Source organism: Nilaparvata lugens, chromosome 8 (assembly GCF_014356525.2).
Source record: "Nilaparvata lugens isolate BPH chromosome 8, ASM1435652v1, whole genome shotgun sequence".
NCBI classification, from domain to species: Eukaryota; Metazoa; Arthropoda; class Insecta; order Hemiptera; family Delphacidae; genus Nilaparvata; species Nilaparvata lugens.
The window spans coordinates 10,031,790-10,054,158 of NC_052511.1; the positions used below are offsets into that span (position 1 = coordinate 10,031,790).

The 22,369-nt window shown below is 33.5% G+C and overlaps 2 protein-coding genes across 3 annotated transcripts in view; one reads left to right on the forward strand and one right to left on the reverse strand.

Annotated features, from left to right (window-relative positions):
- Positions 1-22,369, reverse strand: part of LOC111063472 (homeotic protein ultrabithorax) — a 481,856-nt gene that overhangs the window by 165,367 nt on the left and 294,120 nt on the right. The gene's annotated exons all lie outside the window — the stretch shown is intronic.
- Positions 1-22,369, forward strand: part of LOC111043204 — a 34,241-nt gene that overhangs the window by 883 nt on the left and 10,989 nt on the right. The gene's annotated exons all lie outside the window — the stretch shown is intronic.

Sequence of the window (22,369 nt, forward strand, 5' to 3'; positions counted from 1 at the left end):
TTTTCCGTCGATTTTTCAAAAATTATAAGAGCAAAAATAGAAAAAATGGTGGCAAAAGTGTTTTTTTCAAAGATGTCACACATTCAAGAGCGAATATCTCAAAAACTAGAGGAGATATGAAAAAAGTTGTAGAAAATAATTATATTGTAGGAAATTATGAGAGCTTCAATTTGTTATAAATGACAGTCAAGTCCGATACAAAATGTTTGAGCTTCATGCGAGAAACCAAAAAATGGAACCTTCAAACCACCCCCACCCGCACCCCCTTATTACAAGGGTACTGGTGGGTTCTTTTGATATGTTACCTACTTACTAATTTATGAGGGAATGCTCAACTACTAGCCTATATCAAAGTTATAGCCTATTGATTTTATCCAATGAGTTTTTAAATTCTTAGCATATTAATTTGCTAAGCATTTGCACATTCAATTCTTAGAACTTTAATCCTATTCGCTCTGTCTATATGAGGCTTGTACAAAATAATGGTTAATGATACATGACAGGATAATATTTTCATAAAGGAATATTTAGAAAGGACAAAGGAGTAGAGCTCCCTAACTTTCACGGTCAAGTTCAAAGAACTCATCCAACCGCTCGCTACCTTACAACCACCATGTTTGTTTACAAGCGCTAGCCTCAAATCGTTCTGTTTTCAACGTTACTACGGACTGAAATCAGCTTAAAATCAATAACAATACACGCACACACCATCTGTCAACACTATAAATAGAATACCACCTGTAAATTGGTTGAAAATCGAGTGAAAACAACGGAAAAACAATGTAAACACAGCAGAGAGTTGCAGCTTGCTTCGTACGGCTGTCGGCTATAAACAAGATGGCGGCCCCCATACGGGAGGCGGAGTCAAAACGACTTCTCTACTGTCCGAAAACGGTCGGTCTCTTTTCAACTCTGCAACCTCCAAATAATTTCTTAATTAGTTGATTGATATTTCGTGGTATCGGGTGTATACGGGTTCGGTATTTTAGCATTCCTTTGATAGTTTCTTCTATTTTATTTTCGGCACAATTCATCTTCAACTGGAAGCTACTGCATTGTTATTATCGATTAGCCAGATAGCCTACTTCTCAGCACTTTACTGCGGAGAGTTATGGAGTGTTTTGATGACTGGAATGCAGGTCCTAGAATGGAATCAATACTGTTAATTTATAGAGTTGTACATTGTTGTTAGTACGTCTCAGATATACTTGAGATCAGTAACAACACCTGAGGTTGATGACCTTATTACTGTGCTTTTAACTCAAATAAATACAGGAAATCAACAATAAACAACAGTAGGCTACAGTAATTTTTAGATAGCCTACCTCCTCTCACTATTCTATTATAAGTGTAGACTTTGAAGAAAGATACCATTGGTCATTACGGGTTTAGGCTACCTCAATTAATAATATATGAGGTAATTCATCTTCCACAAGGTTTTTAAAATGTTGAGAATCAAATAATGAATAGAATCCATTTGTAAATAAACTTGAGTTTAAAGTTTGTTTGTAAGGATCAAAAGTTATCCGTCGAAAACAATTGTAATGGGAAATCAATTACGGTAGGCCTAATGAAGGAACCGGTTATGCAATCCGTCAATCACAATCGTACTTCTTTTAATATGTTTCCGATAATTGAATTAGCTCATGAAGGAACTGGTTATGCAATCCCGTCAATCATAGAAAATAAAGGTTTAATGTGTACTTCTTTTAGTACCAGATTTGGTAGAATGTGGCATGGCCTATAATATTCAACTATTTTGTTTCATCATCACATTAAATAATAATATTGTTATTAATTGATGACTGAATAATCAATGAAGGATCCAAATATTTATTTCAGAGAACGCATTTGCATTCGCATTATTCAAAATTATTATTTCGAAACTTGATGATCGATCTAACCAAAATATTTTTGTATTTTATTCATCTATTTATCCATTTATTATTCTATTAATATTATACCTTTCAAATTTACTATCGAATTCCATCAATTATTGATTACACAACTTATTTATCAATTTTACAATGGATCCAACATGTAAGATCCGATTATGTTCTCTAATATAACATAAGGCTGAAACACAATATTCATTTGGTGAGCAAAAAATACAAGAATCGGAAAAGAAAAAACAGGCTATTGCCTAAAACTTCTTCAATTTCCTAATTTAGTGTTTTAAATTGTCCAAATATTATAGGTTATGTCCATTCAAATTTCTACACCAAATCACAATCTAAAATATTCATATTCAAAACAAAATATTCATGTTTCACAAAATGATAGCGTAAGGTTTATATTGATTCCTTTCTTAAGAAAGTGTTGTATTAGATTATCAATGTAATGGATAGCAATAATTCACAATAAAAACTGAATTGAATGAACAAGAAAAATACTAAGAAATTGTCAAAAAACCACAGATTTATTGATACTTAAAAAGATCGGTTTCGGCTATTACACCATTGTCAATCTCTGATAAACTATAAACTATAGAAAAAATAAAATAAAATAAAAACTGAACTTTAATAAAAGAAATATAGGCTATAATATACTAAGTTAGCATTAGTTGTTATTATAGTTGCTAAGATGGATAGAAAATTATAATAATTGAAGAATAAAGAAGTTATAACAGTTGTAGAAAAGATCAGCATCAAAATTACTCACTTTATATTCCAATTTCACAGTAGTTTAATATTTTAGCATTCAATCAATTAACTTTAGGCTTATATTAACTATTCAAACTGCACTTAGCCACCATAACTGCCTATTCCATTTTAATACTAGTTATTCAATTTATTCGAACATCAAAAAGATACCAATTAATATTGTTCATGATACTAGTATACTACTCACAGTATCATAGTTCTAGGCTCATAGTCTAGACGAACTCAATACATTCAAGAGTTCACAATTCGCGGTCACATCTACTAACTTCTCACACCAGTTACTATAGGCTACTGAAGCCATGTCGATGAATATTTCTTGAATCCGCGAATCCATATGTTTATACGAGGTATAGCTGGCTATAAATCAAGTTATGAATAGACCCAGTCTAAAAAATAGGCCACCGGTAGCAGCCATTTTGAATCCGCGTTGAAAAGGCTGTTGGATGCGGGTGATTATTGTTGAAAGGGAAGTTTGTCGCCAGGGGTAGGCGAAAGTAGTGTTGAAAGACACCCTTCCTGGCACTTTTGCCTCCAGGTTTCTGTTCCATTCCCACCTTCAGTAATCTGTCCACAGTTCGTGTGACTGGTTGTAGACACGGTGAAAGAAGAGAGTTTTTAGGTTAGGAATCCTTCAGGAAAAAGTATTCTACCGGGTTAGGAGTCGGTAGCGTTCGCGGGCGAGTCTGGCTTGACATGATTCTGGTCGTGATGGAGAGTTGTTCGGCTCTGGAGAAGGTAGATTAGATTAGATCTGTGAGAGTGAGAGTGTGAGTGGGAGTGAGAGTGAGAGTGATTGTTTGATTGATTGATTGAGTACTTTATTTATGTAGATTACAATATATACTGGCTTATACACTTATATACAATAGCTTACAATACAGCAAAATTATAGATGAATTTACATAATATAGACTAAGAAAATAATTATTGAACTGTATATGATATGAAAAAGTAATTTGTAATATAATAACTATAGATAATTATATTGTTATGCATCTACATAAATTGGCGGAGCTTTGGACATATCAATGTCCATTCTTCGGAAAGACTATTAAAAATATCCTCCCCACTAACTCTCTACCAGTGAAAGAGAGAGTGAGTTAGTGAGAGTGGTGAATGGTTTAGAAATTATCTGAGAGCACAAATTCTAATGAATAAGCATAAGTGAAGATTCAAATCATATAGAATTTCGATATTCTTGATCTAAAGTTTTAACTCTAAACAAGTCTTCTAGCGATAGTATACAATGCTTGCAGCTCTATAGAAGATTTATCAAATTACTGGAATAATAAATTGTTCAAAGTACCATACTTGGTCAGTATACAAACTATAGTTGGTACTATACTAAACTTGAATATCCCATTGTACTAACTTAAGATGCGTTTACACCAAAGGTATTAACAAAATGTTAATAACTTAATCCTTGTAGATTCTATTAGATTGAACGGAGCTTGACAAACACATATGTTCATCATGTGTATGATATGTTATGTTCAAATTAAAAGAAACTACAAGGATCAAGTTATTAACATTCTGTTAATTACCATAAGACTGTGTAATTACCACATTCTGTTAATAACTTTGGTGTAAACACAGCTTAACTGTAGTATTTGTAGTAGTAGTAACAAATAATCAATTCACTAATAACCGACAAAACACATTATTCTTCTGCTTCTTCTTTACATTGAGAACAGAAAATTGATATAAAAAATCATAAATTCATCAACTAAAAAAACAATTGGTTACATAATAGTCATCAATCGTTATCCTTATTCAAGTTGATGCTGCATCTTTGTAACTTTTACTTATTGTATAAATTAATAATAATAGAGAATGAATAACGTTTTATTTGAACATTGTGAAAATAATTATATTGAATGAAAAAGACTAAGAAATTGTCAAAAAATCACAGATTCATTGATACTTAGAAAGACCGGTTTAACAACTTATAGTTTATCAGAGATTGACAATGATGTAATAACCGAAACCGGTCTTTCAAAGTATCAATAAATTTGTGGTTTTTTGACAATTTCTTAGTCTTTTTCACTCAATATGAATAATTACCACAATATCAACTTCTCAACTACACAGAAAAAAGTTATTATTATGGACTGAAATTTTTGTAAAGTGAACAACTTCAAGACTCAGCCTATTTCGGACTATGTGTAACCTTATCTAAGTTTGGGAGAAGAATAGCACAAGGTTACCTTATTTTCTATCTCCCTATCATTTTGATGATTCACTTTTGTATCAGTCTAATATGCTACATTGGATATCTGGTTACCATTACTACAATTAATAAGATGACAGGAATTTTCGAAGCTACAATAATATACTTTCACAGATACACTTCTACTACTATATCAATTGCATATAACATTCCCATATTATACTATTACCGTACTACCACTATTACTTATGAACTTCTTTATTACCACTGCAATTACTCAGCTCGACAATTAGGTCCACATCTCAAGCCCCAGCTGATTTAAAATTCCTTAACTTCCGGCACAATCTATTCAGAGTATTAGCATAATTATTTTCTGACGAACATCGAAATCTGATTGTTTAGAATCACAGTGAACAAATGTAGCAAGAAGACGCTGTTAATTCAGCCGACGCTGCACTATAATACAGCGGCTTCTATTTATTGCATGCTTTGGATTCCGAATGTAATTAAGGCCAGTCTTGTATATTAAGCAGCATTAAGGCGTTTTGGGGTATTAATCTCGGCCTGATGAAAGAGGAGGGAAAGGAGAGAGAGTGAGTGAGAGGAGCGTCCATTCTTGCGTTGTTGTCATGGCAACGCAACCACGAGAAGGATGCGGTAAAGAAGGGCTGAAAATGTGCTGTTAGTGGGCCACTGGATATTTATGGTTCACATGACAAAAGCATAATAAAGGACGCCGAAAGAGAAGGAGAGAATCAGATAAAGAGAGATAGAGAGACGGAAAATGGAAGAGTTGGAATATGCGGGAATATGAATCAGAAATGAAGAGTGTAGTGGGTGATACTCGTGTTTGTTATTTTTGGATTTTGGATAGGCGTTTTACAGATTTGTTTTAGCATTATTCTTTCTAGTTGAACTTCAATAGGCCTATTATTTTTCCACTATTTGGCTCGAATAGTATCTGAAATATAAACTAGAATAGTCTTTTCTCTGTTTAGGGCTACTCGTAATATAAAAAAATACAAATCTTAGTACTTTTTGTGTAGTTGAGAAGTTGATATTGTGGTAATTATTCATATTGAATGAAAAAGACTAAGAAGTTGTCAAAAAACCCCTGATTTATTGATAATTAGAAATACCGGTTTCGGTTATACACCATAAACATTCTGCTGCTCTTGTATTTAGTTTTAGTTTATCAGAGATTGACAATGGTGTATGTCAATCTCTGATAAACTAAAACTAAATACAAGAGCAGCAGAATGTCTATGGTGTAATAACCGAAACCGGTCATTCTAATTATCAATAAATCAGTGGTTTTTTGACAACTTCTTAGTCTTTTCCATTCAAATCTCAGTACCCTTTTTGAATTATTTTATCACAACATGTTTCGGACATTCAAGCCATTTGTAGTTTTTTTATAAACTAGAATCTCTATTATATTAAAGCTTCCAATGTAAGGCTAGCTAGCCTCCTATTTTCAAAGCAATTATATCAACTACATACTGTGTTGTACTATCAATTACTGTATTAATTCATTTTTCTCTATTAGTTTGAACTTTGGATGAAAAACACTCTTGGAGTGAAAACGCTTATATTTTGTTCAAGAACAGGTCAAAACGTCGTCACCACAGAGAAGTGTTTACACTACTAAAGTGATTTTTATTCAAAGTTTTCAACTTCATAGTTCGTTTTCCAATTCTAAGTTATTATGCAATCGTTTCAGTTCCCAATTTCTATTAATCGAATTTGTATTATATCCTAAACTATAACCTTATAATATCTGCTATTCATTTAGGTTAAGAAAATGGATAATCTTATCACTACTCCACTATTTCTTTTTGAGCACTCTATTATCAATAGGCTTCCCCATCTCATCATGTCTTCCATTCCATTCATAAAAAATCCTTAGTTTAATCAATGAAATTAACGTTTTGGTAGGGAGTTAGTGGGAAGGATGTTTTTAATATTCTTTCCGAAGAATGGACATTGATATGTCCAAAGCTCCGCCAATTTATGTAGATGCATAACAATATAATTATCCATAGTTACTATATTACAAATTGCTTTCTCATATCATATACAGTTCAATAATTATTTTCTTAGTCTATATTATGTAAATTCATCCATAATTTTGCTGTATTGTAAGCTATTGTATATAAGTGTATAAGCCAGTATATATTGTAATCTACATAAATAAAGTGCTCAATCTGTAATCTACATAAATAAAGTGCTCAATCAATCAATCAATTCAAGTAATAGATCTTTGATAGGATTTATCTCTTCTATGTCCTATCTAATGCATATAATATTGGAAAAATGTTTGAGAAAGAATACTTTCGATATACTGATTTCAATAATCACTATTAGTAATTTTACTCGTACTCATAACTCTCATAATAAATTCATCCTAAAAACAGGTGTACCACAGGGTTCGATCCTCGGGCCATTATTATTAATTTTATATGTTAACGATTTACCACAAATAATAACAAGTGGTGAGGTTTTGATGTATACTGACGACACATCCTACATTTGTAGTGCAAAGGATGCAGAAAATTAAGAATTAGATACTTTTGTCAATGTACATGCCACAGCCCAATTCCTCAGTCAATATAACCTCAAAGTGAACGAAGCTAAAACGTAGTTCTTTACAGGATGCTACAGATGTCGTGCGCTAAAATGTCTGTAAAGTGATGAACTGAACTCCAAAAAAAATTAATCTATGTCTCAACAATTTAGTAATTACAATTAAATACATTACTAACAATGACCACACAACTTGTCAAAGTGGTCATATAATTTCCAAAACTTAAAGTGAATGTCAAGTGAAATTTATGATGGAAATAAAATTATTTATTTATTTATAGTTCAAAAAAATCATAACATCTTATGACCCCCAAGAATGTATGAAGATGTACCTCTAGGTCGGTATGTAAGACTGTAGTTAGAGTATTAGCATAGAAAAACAATAGCTTGAGTAGATATCCCATGGTATAGGGCGTTTATGTCGCAACTTTTAATGTTATCTCAAGCCGATAGTCCACGTAGTTCTTTCTCAAAAAGGTGTGTGACGCCGGAAGTCTCTCATGTTTTGCCGTTCATACACTCTCACCCCAACAAAACAGTAAAAATCTGCAATAATCGATAGTAATTGGCTTGAAATAACCGTAAAAGTTGCGACATAAACCATGGGATATCTACTCAAGCCATTGCTTCCCTATGGTATTAGCTCACAAAACTTCCTAGAGTATTATGTATGAAGATGTAACTTGAAGAGTATGTTAGAGTAATAGAGAGAGAAAAGAGGTTCTGCAGTATTATTGAGCTCAATAAAACAACCAGTACTTATAACATTATTATAACTTCATGCATTGGATGTTGTAACAGTAGTGCAGAAGCAAAATATAATCTGGCAACGTGAGTGAAAGCTTATAATTTAGTGTAAGAATATAATCATGTAGGTTGGAGAAGGATTCCAGCAGAATAATCGCTTAATTTATAGAAGGGTTGAAGTCCGACTATAAATTCCAGCCGAGAAAGACATTTATCAAAGCATGGATAGGCAGGACGTTGTCAGCTCATTTTCAAGATTAATATACTGTGGAGAATATAGAATGGCATGGAACATGAGTTGGGTTGGTTATAGAATAGATGGTGAGGATATAGATATAATGATGCAGGATACAAACAGAACATTGCTAGAGTACACAATTATGATACAGTTCGGTTGGTTGAGTGTGTTGGCATTCCTCCATGGCTGTTGGTTTCAAACTCTGTTTTTTGTTTGGTGTACGAGTATTTGCGTGCGTGTGTATCCGTTTAGGCTCCTCTTGTAGTACTGGTAATACTCTTCACAACAATGCTGGTCTACCGATTTGGAGATGCCGGATAACAGGCGTTCTCTGCATTGAGATTTTGAGAAGTGAATTGAATGGCGTGTTGAATTTAGTTGAACTGAATGGTGTGAAGAAATGAATGTTGGTTAGATTGAATGGTGAATACTTGTATACTGTTACTAGCTGCATTCTTTGGATTCATCTACTTATCAGCCTTCTATCATTTATGAATTCTCACTGTTTCTGGTATTCAGGATCCAGATAATATTATAAAAAATCACTTTTTGGTAGATTTTATTAGAAATTTCAGTTTGTAACTATATAAATTGTTATAACTTATATAAATTTCAACCTGGTAAAATTGCTGTAGCAAGCCTAAATAAACTTTTGTCAAAACTACTAAATTATCCTATGTTCAGTTGACACTAGAAAGAATGAAATCGGTTCCCATGTTCTAAACGTTTGGATTGAATATTGTGAATGAGCAGAATTCAGTTTACTTTCCCACTAACAATGCTTGTAGGCTAGATCCCATCAATTTGGAAGATTTCAAATCGTTTCATCTGCTGTCCGAAATTACTTGGAAAAATATCTCTGATGGAAGAAATTTGATGATGGTAATCAATCAATTTGATTGATACATGAAAATTTGAAATCACTTGACCTGATGTTCATTCAAATTCTAAATTTGGATTCACATTTTACATTCAAATTTTGATGTGAATTTTAAAACCCCACAGAACCAATCATCTTTTTTTATTAGTTTATTAGGCCCAAAACAATTAGATATTGGAAAGAAAAAACAGGCACCTGCTCAAAAATTCTTCTCTCCCTAAATAAGCTCATGAAATTGTATCTTTTCTGTTTAGGGCTACTTGTAATATAAATAGAAATAAAAATCTCAGTACCCTTTTTTGAATTATTATCACAACATGTTTCAACACTCACTTGAGAAAGGCATGAATGTTGAATCATGTTGTGATTAAATAATTCATAAAAGGGTACTGAGATTTTTATTTCTATTTATTTAAGTTAATGAAATTATATCAAATGGGGAATGAACTTGTCAACCGGAATATTCATCCTAAAATTAATAACTTGCTCTAGATAAATCTTTTTAAATTAATATTTTTTTTAGTTTTTCCACTGCTCATTTCAACAATCAATTTCACGCTTCTGTTATCACTTATTTCCCGTATTCAATTTCAGCTTCCAAATAAGTTATCAATAATCTCCACCATCAATAAACAGCTCACTTATGGGAATTGAGTTTCCGGTCCAGTAAGCATGGGACGGCGGCTGCAATTTTTTTCACCTTGGCTCACCCATGAATTCCAGCGAATGGCCTAATTATTTATAGTATTTATAGAAAGCATAAACTTCCGGCGGATTCTGCGCTGATAGGTTGCATGCTGCGGTAAAAAGCTCGGCGATGATTGGTTGCTGAGGGGGTTGGTTGGGGGGGGGGGATAAAAATAGGGGGGATGTGTACCGTAAATTTTGAGGATTGTTAATTACGTGAAGAAGGCGACTAGGCTACGGGATCGCAGGCCGGCAAATCCCCGCCAGAGAGCTCCGGTCTCCAGTTAAGCTTTATAAAGTCGTAAAGCATGAAATAAAGCCCACCCGGCCGCGCCAATAAACTTGCAATCCCTTGATCTTCGTTCACAATTATCACATAGGTGCGAGGCAGAAAGTTCACTCTATCCCTCTCGCTTACTCTGTTCTCAATATCGATATGAACCAGGCGAGCTTGTGCGAAAGTGCACGTGCGTGTGAGGAACTAGTTCACCAGTATTTATTCATGATGCAAAATTTCATATTATAGAAATTTTGAATTTCAAATGAATTTCATCATACAGAAATTCAGTATTTTCATCATACAGAACAAATTTATTCATGAAAAATTGTTATTAATCTTAGTGATAAATGAGGATCAAAATAATGAAAAACTAATTTGTGTTTTTGTAAAACTGAAATTGTGTTTTATTATAAACTATAGATAGACTATACTCCTATCATCCCTCATTATTGTAACTATTTCATACCCATTTCATATTTCATATAAAATATTTATATATATTATTCATCATGACAACCATGTCAAATATAAGAGTTTTATGAGTAACTGAATGGAATCGAATTGAACACTTCCTTTGCAGATAGGTGCAAATCCTTTCCTAATAGGTGTACTTTCTGTAAAGGAAGTGTTCAATTCGATTCCATTCAGTTACTCATTAACTCCTATATTTGTCATGGTTGTCATGATGAATAATACCATATATTTTGTAGAAACATCTTTGATAGAATCATGCAAATTTAAATTCAAAATTTACAGTCCCAGTTTATAAAATCGTATGAGTATGCTAAATTATGATCGAAAAAATAATCTTCCGTCAGTATTTATTCATTTTTAAATCACTTGAAAATGGCATTAGTAGCCGAAACATTGTCATGATAAAATAATTTGAAAGGGTACCCAGATTTATATTTTTATTTATATTTAATTTGTATTTTGTTCAAAGGAAGTTTTCTATTAGATTTGATTCGATAATTCATTCAATTCCTTCATTTGTCACGATTGTCATGTTAGGTAATACCAAATCGTTGATACCAATTTGACAATAATAATCATACTGAACAATAGAAATACAACGTATTTAACTCATTAAAACAAAGCATTTAGTATTCATATATTGTATATGACGCTATAATCATGATTATGACATAGGAGGAAAAACTAGGCTGAGCCTGTACTATTTCTTTCCAAAAATTTCGATAAAATGTTAATGATGTCCAAAAGTGGTGTCCAAGTGTGGTTATGTAATCACACATTGCATCGTCACTTGATTTTCAGTCCAGGAATAATGATTTGATAATTTTGAAGGTTGAGTATTTAAACATATTATAATCAAATAAATATACTCCAAAAATACTGTGAATAAACTTTTTGTGTAGTTGAGAAGCTGATATTGTGGTAATTATTCATATTGAATGAAAAAGACTAAGAAATTGTCAAAAAACCACTGATTTATTGATAATTAGAAAGACCGGTTTCGGTTATTACACCATTGTCAATCTCGAAACCGGTCTTTCTAATAATTATCAATAAATCAATGGTTTTTTGACAATTTCGTAGTCTTCTTCATTCAACTGTGAATAAACATAATACATACTGAATACTGAAGGCCCTTTAATTGGTTTTCGTTTTTTCCCATTTCACATAAAATAGATACTTCCTCTACATTCTTCAAAGGTGGATTTTCTGAACTATTCCCCTTGATTAGAGCATAATACTGAACTTCATAAACCAGGCTGGTGAACTTTATATAAAGAAGAAGAGAGACGCTCATTTCTGGTAATGATGACAACCCTAATTCATACATCCCCCTCCCCTTAACAAGGTTCGGTCATTTTGGCGACAGAGTGGTCATGGTGGTAGAAGGGGGGGGAGAGCTTTGCACTGATGAAGGGTCATTAATTTGCGTGGCTCAGTAACCTGTATGACGAAGACATTTATAGGGGGTGGGGGGGAACCAGTGTGGGGGGGGTGGTGATCACCCAAAGCCCTGGGGACACGAAAGTAAAGGTCATATTTCAAATTTGCAGACTTGGTATTTGCGCACATTAAAACGGTTTGGCTTTTGGAAAAGATAGGTAAGATGTAGGGGGTGAGGGTACGGGTGAAACAACAGTGCCCCATAGCACCCTGGCCATAAGCCAAATACTCTCCCCCCCCCAGGTACCCCGAATCATTTCTCCCGCCGTGTTTGTGGTCCCTGGGAAAGGGGTATCATCCCTCTGTTTATCCCTCTTGAATTTGGCTCTTTTCAAATATCTACTACATACCCTTGGCTTGGACAAACCCTTTGTTGCGTTCATCCACCCTAATCCTTCCCTTACCCCAACCATCCATTCTTCTTTTAATTAAATGTAGGCTAGGTTCAGCCAGGCAAAGGAATCTTTCACCAAATTCCGCCAGTCAAATTAATTTTGCGAACTATGCAGTCGCTTATGCAGGATAAGGGCCGATAGCAATGACCTTCTTATTTCACCCCGAATTTATTTGTTTTAGCGTTCTCCTTAGGGAGCTTATCGGACCGTCCAGTATTGTATCAGGGGTCTGTAGGTATTAATGGTTGACCAATAAGCCGTATCTTACACAAAGTAAAGCCAAATGTGGAATTTATGAATGGGTTGCATTGGAATTCCTAGTAATGGGATATCAATTGCCTTTAGTAGACAAATAATATTGATTTATAACAACATAATCCTCTTAAAGAGAAGTAGAACGGAAATTGAAGCTTGAAGATAATAATAATAATAATAATATCAAGTGACCTGGCTGGCTCAGGTCTGTGTCAGAGTTTTCAGGTCGCAACTGATCAATTTCAGGGCCTCTGACATGACCTAACGACTGCTTTTTAGGCAGCCGACGGCTTAACGTGTCCATCCGAAACACGGATAAATTGAAGATAAATTGATTTTAAATATTGTAGTAAAAGTAAATTTGTATGGCTTTTGTTGGTGGGGAGTCCATTGCGGGAATATTGTAGTGAAGGACAAAATAATAATATATGGAGAATAGCCAGGAATGTACGTACCTAGATTTCTGAGAGATGGAAAGTTATGGAATTTGAAATGTATGACTCGTTTAATGTGAAGATGATTTTTTGTTAATACATTAATTTATTCATCAATACAGCTCTCTGACTATCCTAAAACTAGAAATTTCTGTATATCTATTTATATATTTATAGCACTCAACAGAAAACACTTTAAAGTTTTATAATATAAATATAGACAGGATACACACGACACGGATAGATTAAAAACACTTAAAAACTTACATTTAAACGAGAATTTTCGGGGGGCCCGGCCCCCCCGTGTGTATCCTGTCTATGTTTATATATTTATATTTTTATATCTGGTTATTTATGTTCAACAGATCTCGAAAGCGGCTCTAACGATTTTCACTAAATTCGGAACATGGTAGGTTTATGATATAAAAATTTGATTGCACTAGGTCTCATCTTGGGAAAACTCGCTGAACGACATTAGAAAGATAATCCTTGGCTGAAACAGCTGAGACTTTCGTCGTCTGTGGATAGTAAAAGTGAGCGAGTGATTCTGTGGAAAACCAAGATATAGCATCCCCGAAATTCATAAGCTGACGTATAGCCAGCTGTAAAATATAAACAGGATCATTTTTGAGAATTGTGTTCTGTTTAACAATAAATGAAAATAACGAGCGAAGCTCGGTGCCCGATATATATTATATAACAAGTCATACAGCTGTGACTGGGCGACAACAGGCTTCGCCCAAAACTTCTCTCCTCCCAAATTTAATACTGCATCAAATACAGATTGAATATTATACACATTAATACTGGAACAGAATCTCCGATAATTGTGAAAATTTGTAGATTTCTTAAAAATTATCGAAATGAAGACTTTGTCCGAGCATTACCCTGATATCTTTGTTTCCAATAGTTATAAAATGTAACATTCAAACTTCTGAGTAATCTCTACTACCTCACTCAAAGTTTTACATCCAAGCTACTTGTGTTTCTCAAGAAAACACTTGGTGATTTATTATCTAGTAATTCATCTGAGATGATATTCAGGTATTAGAACAGCCCCCGCTTATTGGATGGAATAAATCTACCTACCTACAACCCATAAATTCAACAGAATAGCTTTCTTCCTAATATTCTACGACTTCCTGAATGGTGGAGACATCTAAGAAGAAAAATAATAAATTCTTCAAAATGATCCTACATTTCTGAAGGAGATGATTCATATGGAGGAGCTGAACCAATAATAGACGTCATAACTGAAGATCTTGCATAATTCAGCACAAAACGAGTATTAGAAAAAGCCATATGTGCGTGAAAATGTGAGGAATTCTGTTGATTCATCTCATGAAATAGATCACATCACTATGTTGAAGTTCACTAAGGGTAGATGTGGGAAGGGGGATCACTAAGGGATGCTCCATAGTTGGTGAGATAGGGGGGAAGATATGATATTGAGAAAACTACGTGCTTGACCAACTTAATATCATGTAATGCGACTGTGGTACCCTCTTGCCAGCATCTTTTACCCTCAATTTTTCATTTATTCTCTCCACATATTGCGGCTAACTGACCAATACCCTTGTGATTCGACTGAGCTGGATTGATGCATTGCTATGAAGCATCTGTTGTCTGTGCTGGAGATATTGCTTGTTATAATACGGCAGATGGGACTATAATTCAGGCTTCAGCTACCTATTCCATATATTAAAGAATTTCAGATAAGGATCTACGACTCCATTGATATGAATTTGTCATATTTGGAGGGACTTTAATGATCTAGGGACATACTTCAAAAGTCAACAGTCCTCTATTGATATTTGTATTTGTATAAAGTCATCATCCTATTCATTCATTTAAATTGTAAACTAGTTTCGATGTGGCAAAGCTCTTTCATGTTATCTGATGTTTTTTATGTTATCTGACATTATTTTTCTAATGAGTATTGTATGAGTTTGAGTATTGTATATGACATTGTTTTACACCGTATCTGAGTTACTTCATCTATGTAAATGTCTATCAATTCCTTTGTACCTGACCGACTGGACGAGATCCATGTATATGTTATATATCTGTTGATCAATAAAATCTATTCTATTCTATTCTTATCACTTGTGAATTGTGATACATCATTATTATACTTTTGATTTTCATAGAATTAAATTTATTCAATCTATCAGTAAAGTTTGAACAAAGAAAAATAATATCATGTATAATATAATATCATATATAGTTTGTACAATCAATCAATTTCTAGTGTCAATATCATCAAATCAACATAGACCTAATGATTACAAATTCTAATATCTGTTCAATTTGTCAGTAACACAACAAAGACCTAGTGATTTCAAACTCTAATACCTGTTTAATTTGTCTTTTGCAGGTAGAATTCGATTTATTCAATCTATCAGTAAAGTTTGTACAAAAAAATAATATCATATATAGTTTGTACAATCAATAAATTTCTAGTGTCAATTTCATTAAATCAACAAAGACCTAATGATTACAAATTCTAATATTTATGTTCAATTTATCAGTTACAAGATAACAAAGACCTAGTGATTTCAAACTCTAATATCTGTTTAATTTGTCTTTTGCAGGTAGAATTCGATTTATTCAATCTATCAGTAAGTTTGTACAATCAATCAATTTCTAGTGTCAATATCATTAAATCAACAAAGACCTAATGATTACAAATTCTAATATCTGTTCAATTTATCAGTTACAAGATAACAAAGACCTAGTGATTTCAAACTCTAATAACTGTTTAATTTGTTTTTTGCAGGTAATAAACGTTTGCTGTACGATCTCTATCTAGCCCACCTAGGTACTATGTGAGTAAACCAACTTTACTTCTCACCTTCTCAACCGCAAAATCTAGTTGTAATCATCTCTAGAGAATTCCATCTAGGCACTCTTCGTAATTAATGAATCCTTAAAATATACTCGTTCTATAGTTCATGATCTGGGATGGGAATTTGAATCACTCAAGTCCGAAAACTAGCAAATTGATGATATTGAAGCCTATGGTTGGATATTGAAAAACTGTGAGATTATAAAGCTCAGAATAGGTAGCAGTGCCCCCCCCTACTATACCCCCTGAAGGCTACCCCCTCTCATATTAGCTAGACTTTCTCTCATCAATATCACACCTCATTGGGCATCCATTATTCTTTATTGGCCTTCTAATTTGAATGAATGGATAATTGTTTAAAATCTGGGAAATTAAAATTTTTAATTATATCAGTTTTTATGATTGTGATATCTCACTCACTTTTCCTGTGACAAGCAGTCATAAGTTCAGAAATTTAAGTCTTAACTAGAAATATCGCGGCACCGAGCTTCGCTTGTTATTTATTTATTGATAAACAGAACACAATTCTTTGAAATCATTGGGGAAGTACTAACAGGCACAGCCCAAAACTGTTTCATCCCCGAATTTTGATTTATAAATGTTCAATAGGTAAAATAATGAAAATAAGTAATAGATAAAATATATTAATGTAAAATAGGTTAGGTTCCATACACTTGAATTCAGGTCCAATTTTCAGTTCAAACATTTGAAAACAAAAAAGTTCCAATTCAGGTTGTTCACAAACCAAATTGAATAACAAAATAACACCCACTAATCACTTAAAAACTGTGAAATAATTATTAACTTTGAAAATGAATTATAATATAATCCAATTAAGAATGATATACCATGTCATGTCAACAAATCAGATTATTTTGAACAAGTCGATAAGAATCTCTAGATAATATTTCTCGTGAGATAAGCTGATTGATTACACAGCTGAACATAATTCTGTCCCTCTCCCACACAGGCACACGCATCTTATGTTATCGACAGACGACGACGAAGTTATCATCTGTTTTTCCAAGGATGAATCATTATTATCCTTTTCATGTCCTTCAGCGATTTAACCCAGGGATGAGACCTAGTGTAATAGAATTTTTATATCATAAACCTACTATGTTCCTTATTTCGTGAAAATCGTTAGAGCCGTTTTCGAAATCTGTTGGACATAATATATATAACCATATAAATATTGAATAAAAAAGACTAAGAAATTGTCAAAAACAACAGATTCATTGTCAATCTATGATAATCTCTGATGTTTATCAGAGATTGACAATTGTGTAATAACCGAAACCGGTCTTTCTAAGTATCAATAAATCTGTGGTTTTTGACAATTTCTTAGTCTTTTTCATTCAATATGAATAATTACCACAATATCAACTTCTCAACTACACAAAAAGTGGACCATAAAAATAATTAAATATATACAGAAATTGCTCGCCTAATATAATAGGATTAAGTAAATGAAAACTTCCAAGGTGGCCCACCAATAACTAACTTAGCATACCGGTACATGTCACCAAAGATAAGACAGTCTATTATTTAGCTACTCCATGATGCAACGTCATGAAATCGATCAAGTATACCCTTCTACGACTTTCCATTTTGCAGCACACCCCATCCATCTCCTCCGACAAGTGGCGTAGGAATGTCATTTACGTCGTCTGGTTAATTTTCATTGCATTGTGCCTAACATACTATGCATGTCGTATTGCAGTGGTAGGTGTGAGTGTACGAACTTAGTCGGCAATGTTTTATTGCATCGGAGGGGTGTATTGCTGGTAATTAAGTGGGGGTGAGGGGTGGTTCAAGGTGTGGGACAAAATGGCGAATGTTAAGGGGGAAGATGTACAGTGGGGCATGTGTTATATAGTGGTTTATTCCCGAGCTGTTGACTTGGTATGTGTTCTAGGGTTGTGACCCTTGTTTATGACCTACACACTGAGGGTCACCCCTTCCACCCCACCCCACCGAACCGCGCCGTTTGTTATATTGAGCTCGCGAGATAGGCGCACCCGGGTGGCTGCGCGTGCGTGTGTACGTTGGTGCGTAAATAAGAATCCGACGACGTATCTAATTTCATGCTTCCGGGGGACGGGCTACTCGGGGCCGGATATGAGCTTGTGCCCGAATTTTGTGTAATAGTTGTAACTGGGCCAGGATTTGCGAAAATGTTTTTTCTGACTTGGCAGGTTGTTTTCGATTGGGTAGAATGTTTGAAATTGAGATTAAAAGAGGTTCGACTGTAGGCCTACTACAGAAAAACCTGTACATGGAATAGTTTTTCAATGGAGCTATCTGTCTACGTATGTAGACGACAATAATCTGATCTAGAATTTAAGCATTTATCATTGAATAAATAAATAATATAAATGTTTATCTACTAAAACTAGTACATCAATTACAGAAGATATTAGATAGTTTACAATTACATACAATAGTTAGTTTCAGAAATTTCTTATAATGTGTTTTCTACATAATTGAGTGTTATCTGTGTGGGAATTGGCCTACTCCACTATGGCGTACCATGCTCCAGAGTGGTACGTAATTATCTTAGTAATTCCCAACGATTGTACTCTTCTTGATAGAACACAATTCTCGGTGCATATTTTTGATATTTAATAAATAACATTTATTTTTGGACAAAAGTTGAGCTTGAACTTCTTACAGAAGAAACATAACCTATTTTTTGGGCATGTAATCAAAATTTGGGAATGGAATAGTTTTGGGCCAAGCCTGTTGTTCCTTCCCAATCATATTTATATGATTTGTTATTGTATCCATGTATAAATAAATAAATAAATAAATATCATTGAGTTAAATTAAAACTTGAGGGAGATGAGTTTCGGAAGGAAAATGTTACAAATTATTATGAAATTTGAAATAATAACGGAGAACAGTGGTATTCCTCCACTGTATAACTCAAGTTTATTATGTTAATGATTACAATTGTCTTCAACCTCAACATTTTCATTCAACAATAATTGTAAAGCAAATGGTAAAAAATGACAAAGGTTGTTTTGAGGCAATTGATTTCCAAATTCCAAGTTACGTTGAATACGCAGTCCTAGTCTATTTTATTTATTTATTCACATTGTGTACAAATACTTAATATGAGGAAAGGCACAACAGGCTCATGCCCAAAACTGTCCCATTTCCAATTTATATTATACAGTACTGTCCAAATCAAAATGTTGGTTATGTCACTTTCACTTTTCAAAATACAATTTACACTCTTCAATACTCTGATAAACGAGCAAATTTTGAATCAAATAGATACTATTAGAGTCTGAAATTAAAAAATCTAGAACAGTTACTTAATAATTGTTTAAAAAGTCTAAATTTTGAATGACATATTTTGTCCATATGTTCATTGAACAATAACTATTATAGTTGTCCAGATTTACTTTCAAAGTAAAATTTTGTATAAGTTGTCTATTGGAGTAGGTATGTAGGATGAGCTCCTGGATTTATGAATAGAATTTTACTACTCATAGATGAAAGTTTTTGTTATTCAACAAACCTATTATAAACTAGTAGTTCTGTGAACAGTAGACCTCACGCAGTATTCTCATCCACAAGTACCTGATTGAAGCTATAGACCTTATGTAAATACTGCAATAGACTGGCTTCTCCACACATTGTGTAATCACTTGTCAGTTGATTTATGATGAATAATTCTATAGTCTGATTTTTACTCTAATATTGGCGTATGAAGGAGGCTCCTTTCCCTTTTATATTATCCTTGAAATGAAAATCTCCAAAAACCTTGTATATACGTCGACGCGCAATTAAAAAAGGTACATACCTATCAAATTTCATGAAAAACTATTACCGCTTTCCGCCGTAAATGCGCAACATATGAGCATTTAAACATTTAAACACTTAAACATTAAGAGAAATGCCAAACCGTCGACTTGAATCTTAGACCTCACTCCGCTCGGTCAATTATGATATGCATATGATATTATGCACTGATTCAAACCAAAAACTTTTCTAATGTTTGGGTACATAAAATCACACTTTCCCTTACTTTCAAACTTTTGATACGGTATATAATACGAAACAAATCTCCGGTAAACCTCAATGGTTGTCATTAATTAATTTATGATACTACCCATCTTCTGTAGAGGGGACACCAAGGAGAATAAACTGATGAAGAGCCAAAGAAGTTGAAAAGAGATGATAAATAGTTGAGTGTAGGGGAGTAAGAGAGAAACTGAATGGTAGGAGACAAGGGTAGGGTCACTACGTGCATGGAAAGCGAATTTCCACCAGCTTTTCTTCATTTTTCGGCTAGATACTGATGGACTTTGGCGGGGAAAACTTGGTGCGCTCACAATAAAACACCTCCTTAGCGATTCCCCAGCTTTCCGAAGGCGAATGAGGGAATCGGAGGGATATTTTTTATTACCAAACTTGGCTAACTTCCCTCCCGTCAACGCATCTCTAATGCAAAATACGTGTTCGGGATTTTTACGCCTTCATGTTTGTATCATGGTGATGAGGATTATGAGGGTCATAATAGGAAGGTGGGGATGGTGTAGCAAAGATAAGACTTCCGTGAAACTTTCAAGAAATAATGGTGTCTTTAGGAATCTGTAGATCAATAAAAATATAGCCTATATAAATCGTGAAATATGGTGATCCACAAACAAACTTCTTCCTAGAAATTATGGAGTTTGCAGGAATTTGTAGTTCAATGGAGAGTTTTCAAATCGTCAAAAGTATAAATAAAAAATTAAAAATCAAAGTACTCTTTTAAAATTTTTCAATCACGACATGTTCATATTTTTAAAAGTAGCCCTATAGAAAAAAAGACAAATTGACTTCGAAAATATGTTTGAATTGGATTGGAAGTTATTCATTTATTTATTATTATTTATTTATACATTGATAAGGTGCGTACAGATATACGCGCCGCGAACATGAGCAATTCACTTTTAATCAGATGACGCCAAGCATTTTATATCTGTATCTTACCGTTTCTATAGAAGTACATATATAGTCAGCTGATTAAAAGTGAATTGCTCATGTTCGCGGCGCGTATATCTGTAAGCACCTTTAGATACAATATAATTCTCAACTATGAATGATTAAGGAAGGATTAAAGCCCAAAACTGTTCCTTTCCCAAATTTAGATAGAAATTGTCCACAAATAGTTCGAGTATTCCACCATCTATAATATTGGAAAACTGTCGGAGTTGAACTAATAATCTTTTTTCCACCTCTGTGCTTTCCTGGGACTTAATTTCAAGAAGATTAATCAGAGAAATTACAGTTAACACGGGAGCTTCTACACATCAACCCACTTTCATATTCTTCTATACAGTTGTAGGTAGCAGGAGAGGAGAAAATAATTTACAAGAAAATCATGGATGAGCATGGATAATTAGTAAGTATCAAGGATTTTAGACTGGATGATATTCAGTGGAATAAGAAGAGAGACAATTTGTAGAGAAATGTAGGATGATAGTAGTATTAATAAAGAATAAAACGAAGAGAAAAGATTATAAACAAGAATAAGGAAAAGTAATAGAAGAAGAAGAAGACGAAGAAGAAGAAGAAGAAGAAGAAGAAGAAGAAAAGAAGGAGAAGTAATAAAAGAAGAAAGTAAATTAGAAAAGAAAAAGTGACAGAGGAATTGTAGAAGAAAGGGATGATTTATAGAGAATACGAACAAAGATAAAAGAGAATAAGAGTATGAAGAAGCAGATGGATAATTAGTAAGAATCAAAGATCTAAAACTGGACTTCCCCATTCTTGCTTTTGTCACACATTTCAATTCTTTGAACTGACTATGATGATGATAGCTGTGACGAACCTGAGGAGAAGAATCCGTCAGATCAAGAAGTTCTAGAGGCTTTCAAAGTTATCAGGCAATGATTGAAACTGAAAAATAGTGTACCAGACATGTCTGACTGTTTGAATAGATGTGAGTCGTTTATCGAGCATGATTTTTTATTCAAATGCAAAATTGAATCGGAAATTACTCACTTTTTCAAATATGAAAAATTAAAAAATAGGAAAGTTAATATTTATAGTGAAACAAAATAATTTCCATTAAAATAAGAGGAGAGATAATTCGTGGAGGAAATGTAAAAAGAAAGTAGTATTAATAAAGAATAAAACGAAGAGAAAAGAGTGTAAAGAAGAATAAGGAAAAGTAATAGAAGAAGAAATAGAAGACGAAGGAGAAGAAGAAGAAGAAGAAGAAGAAGAAGAAGAAGAAGAAGAAGAAGAAGAAGAAGGAGAAGGAAAAG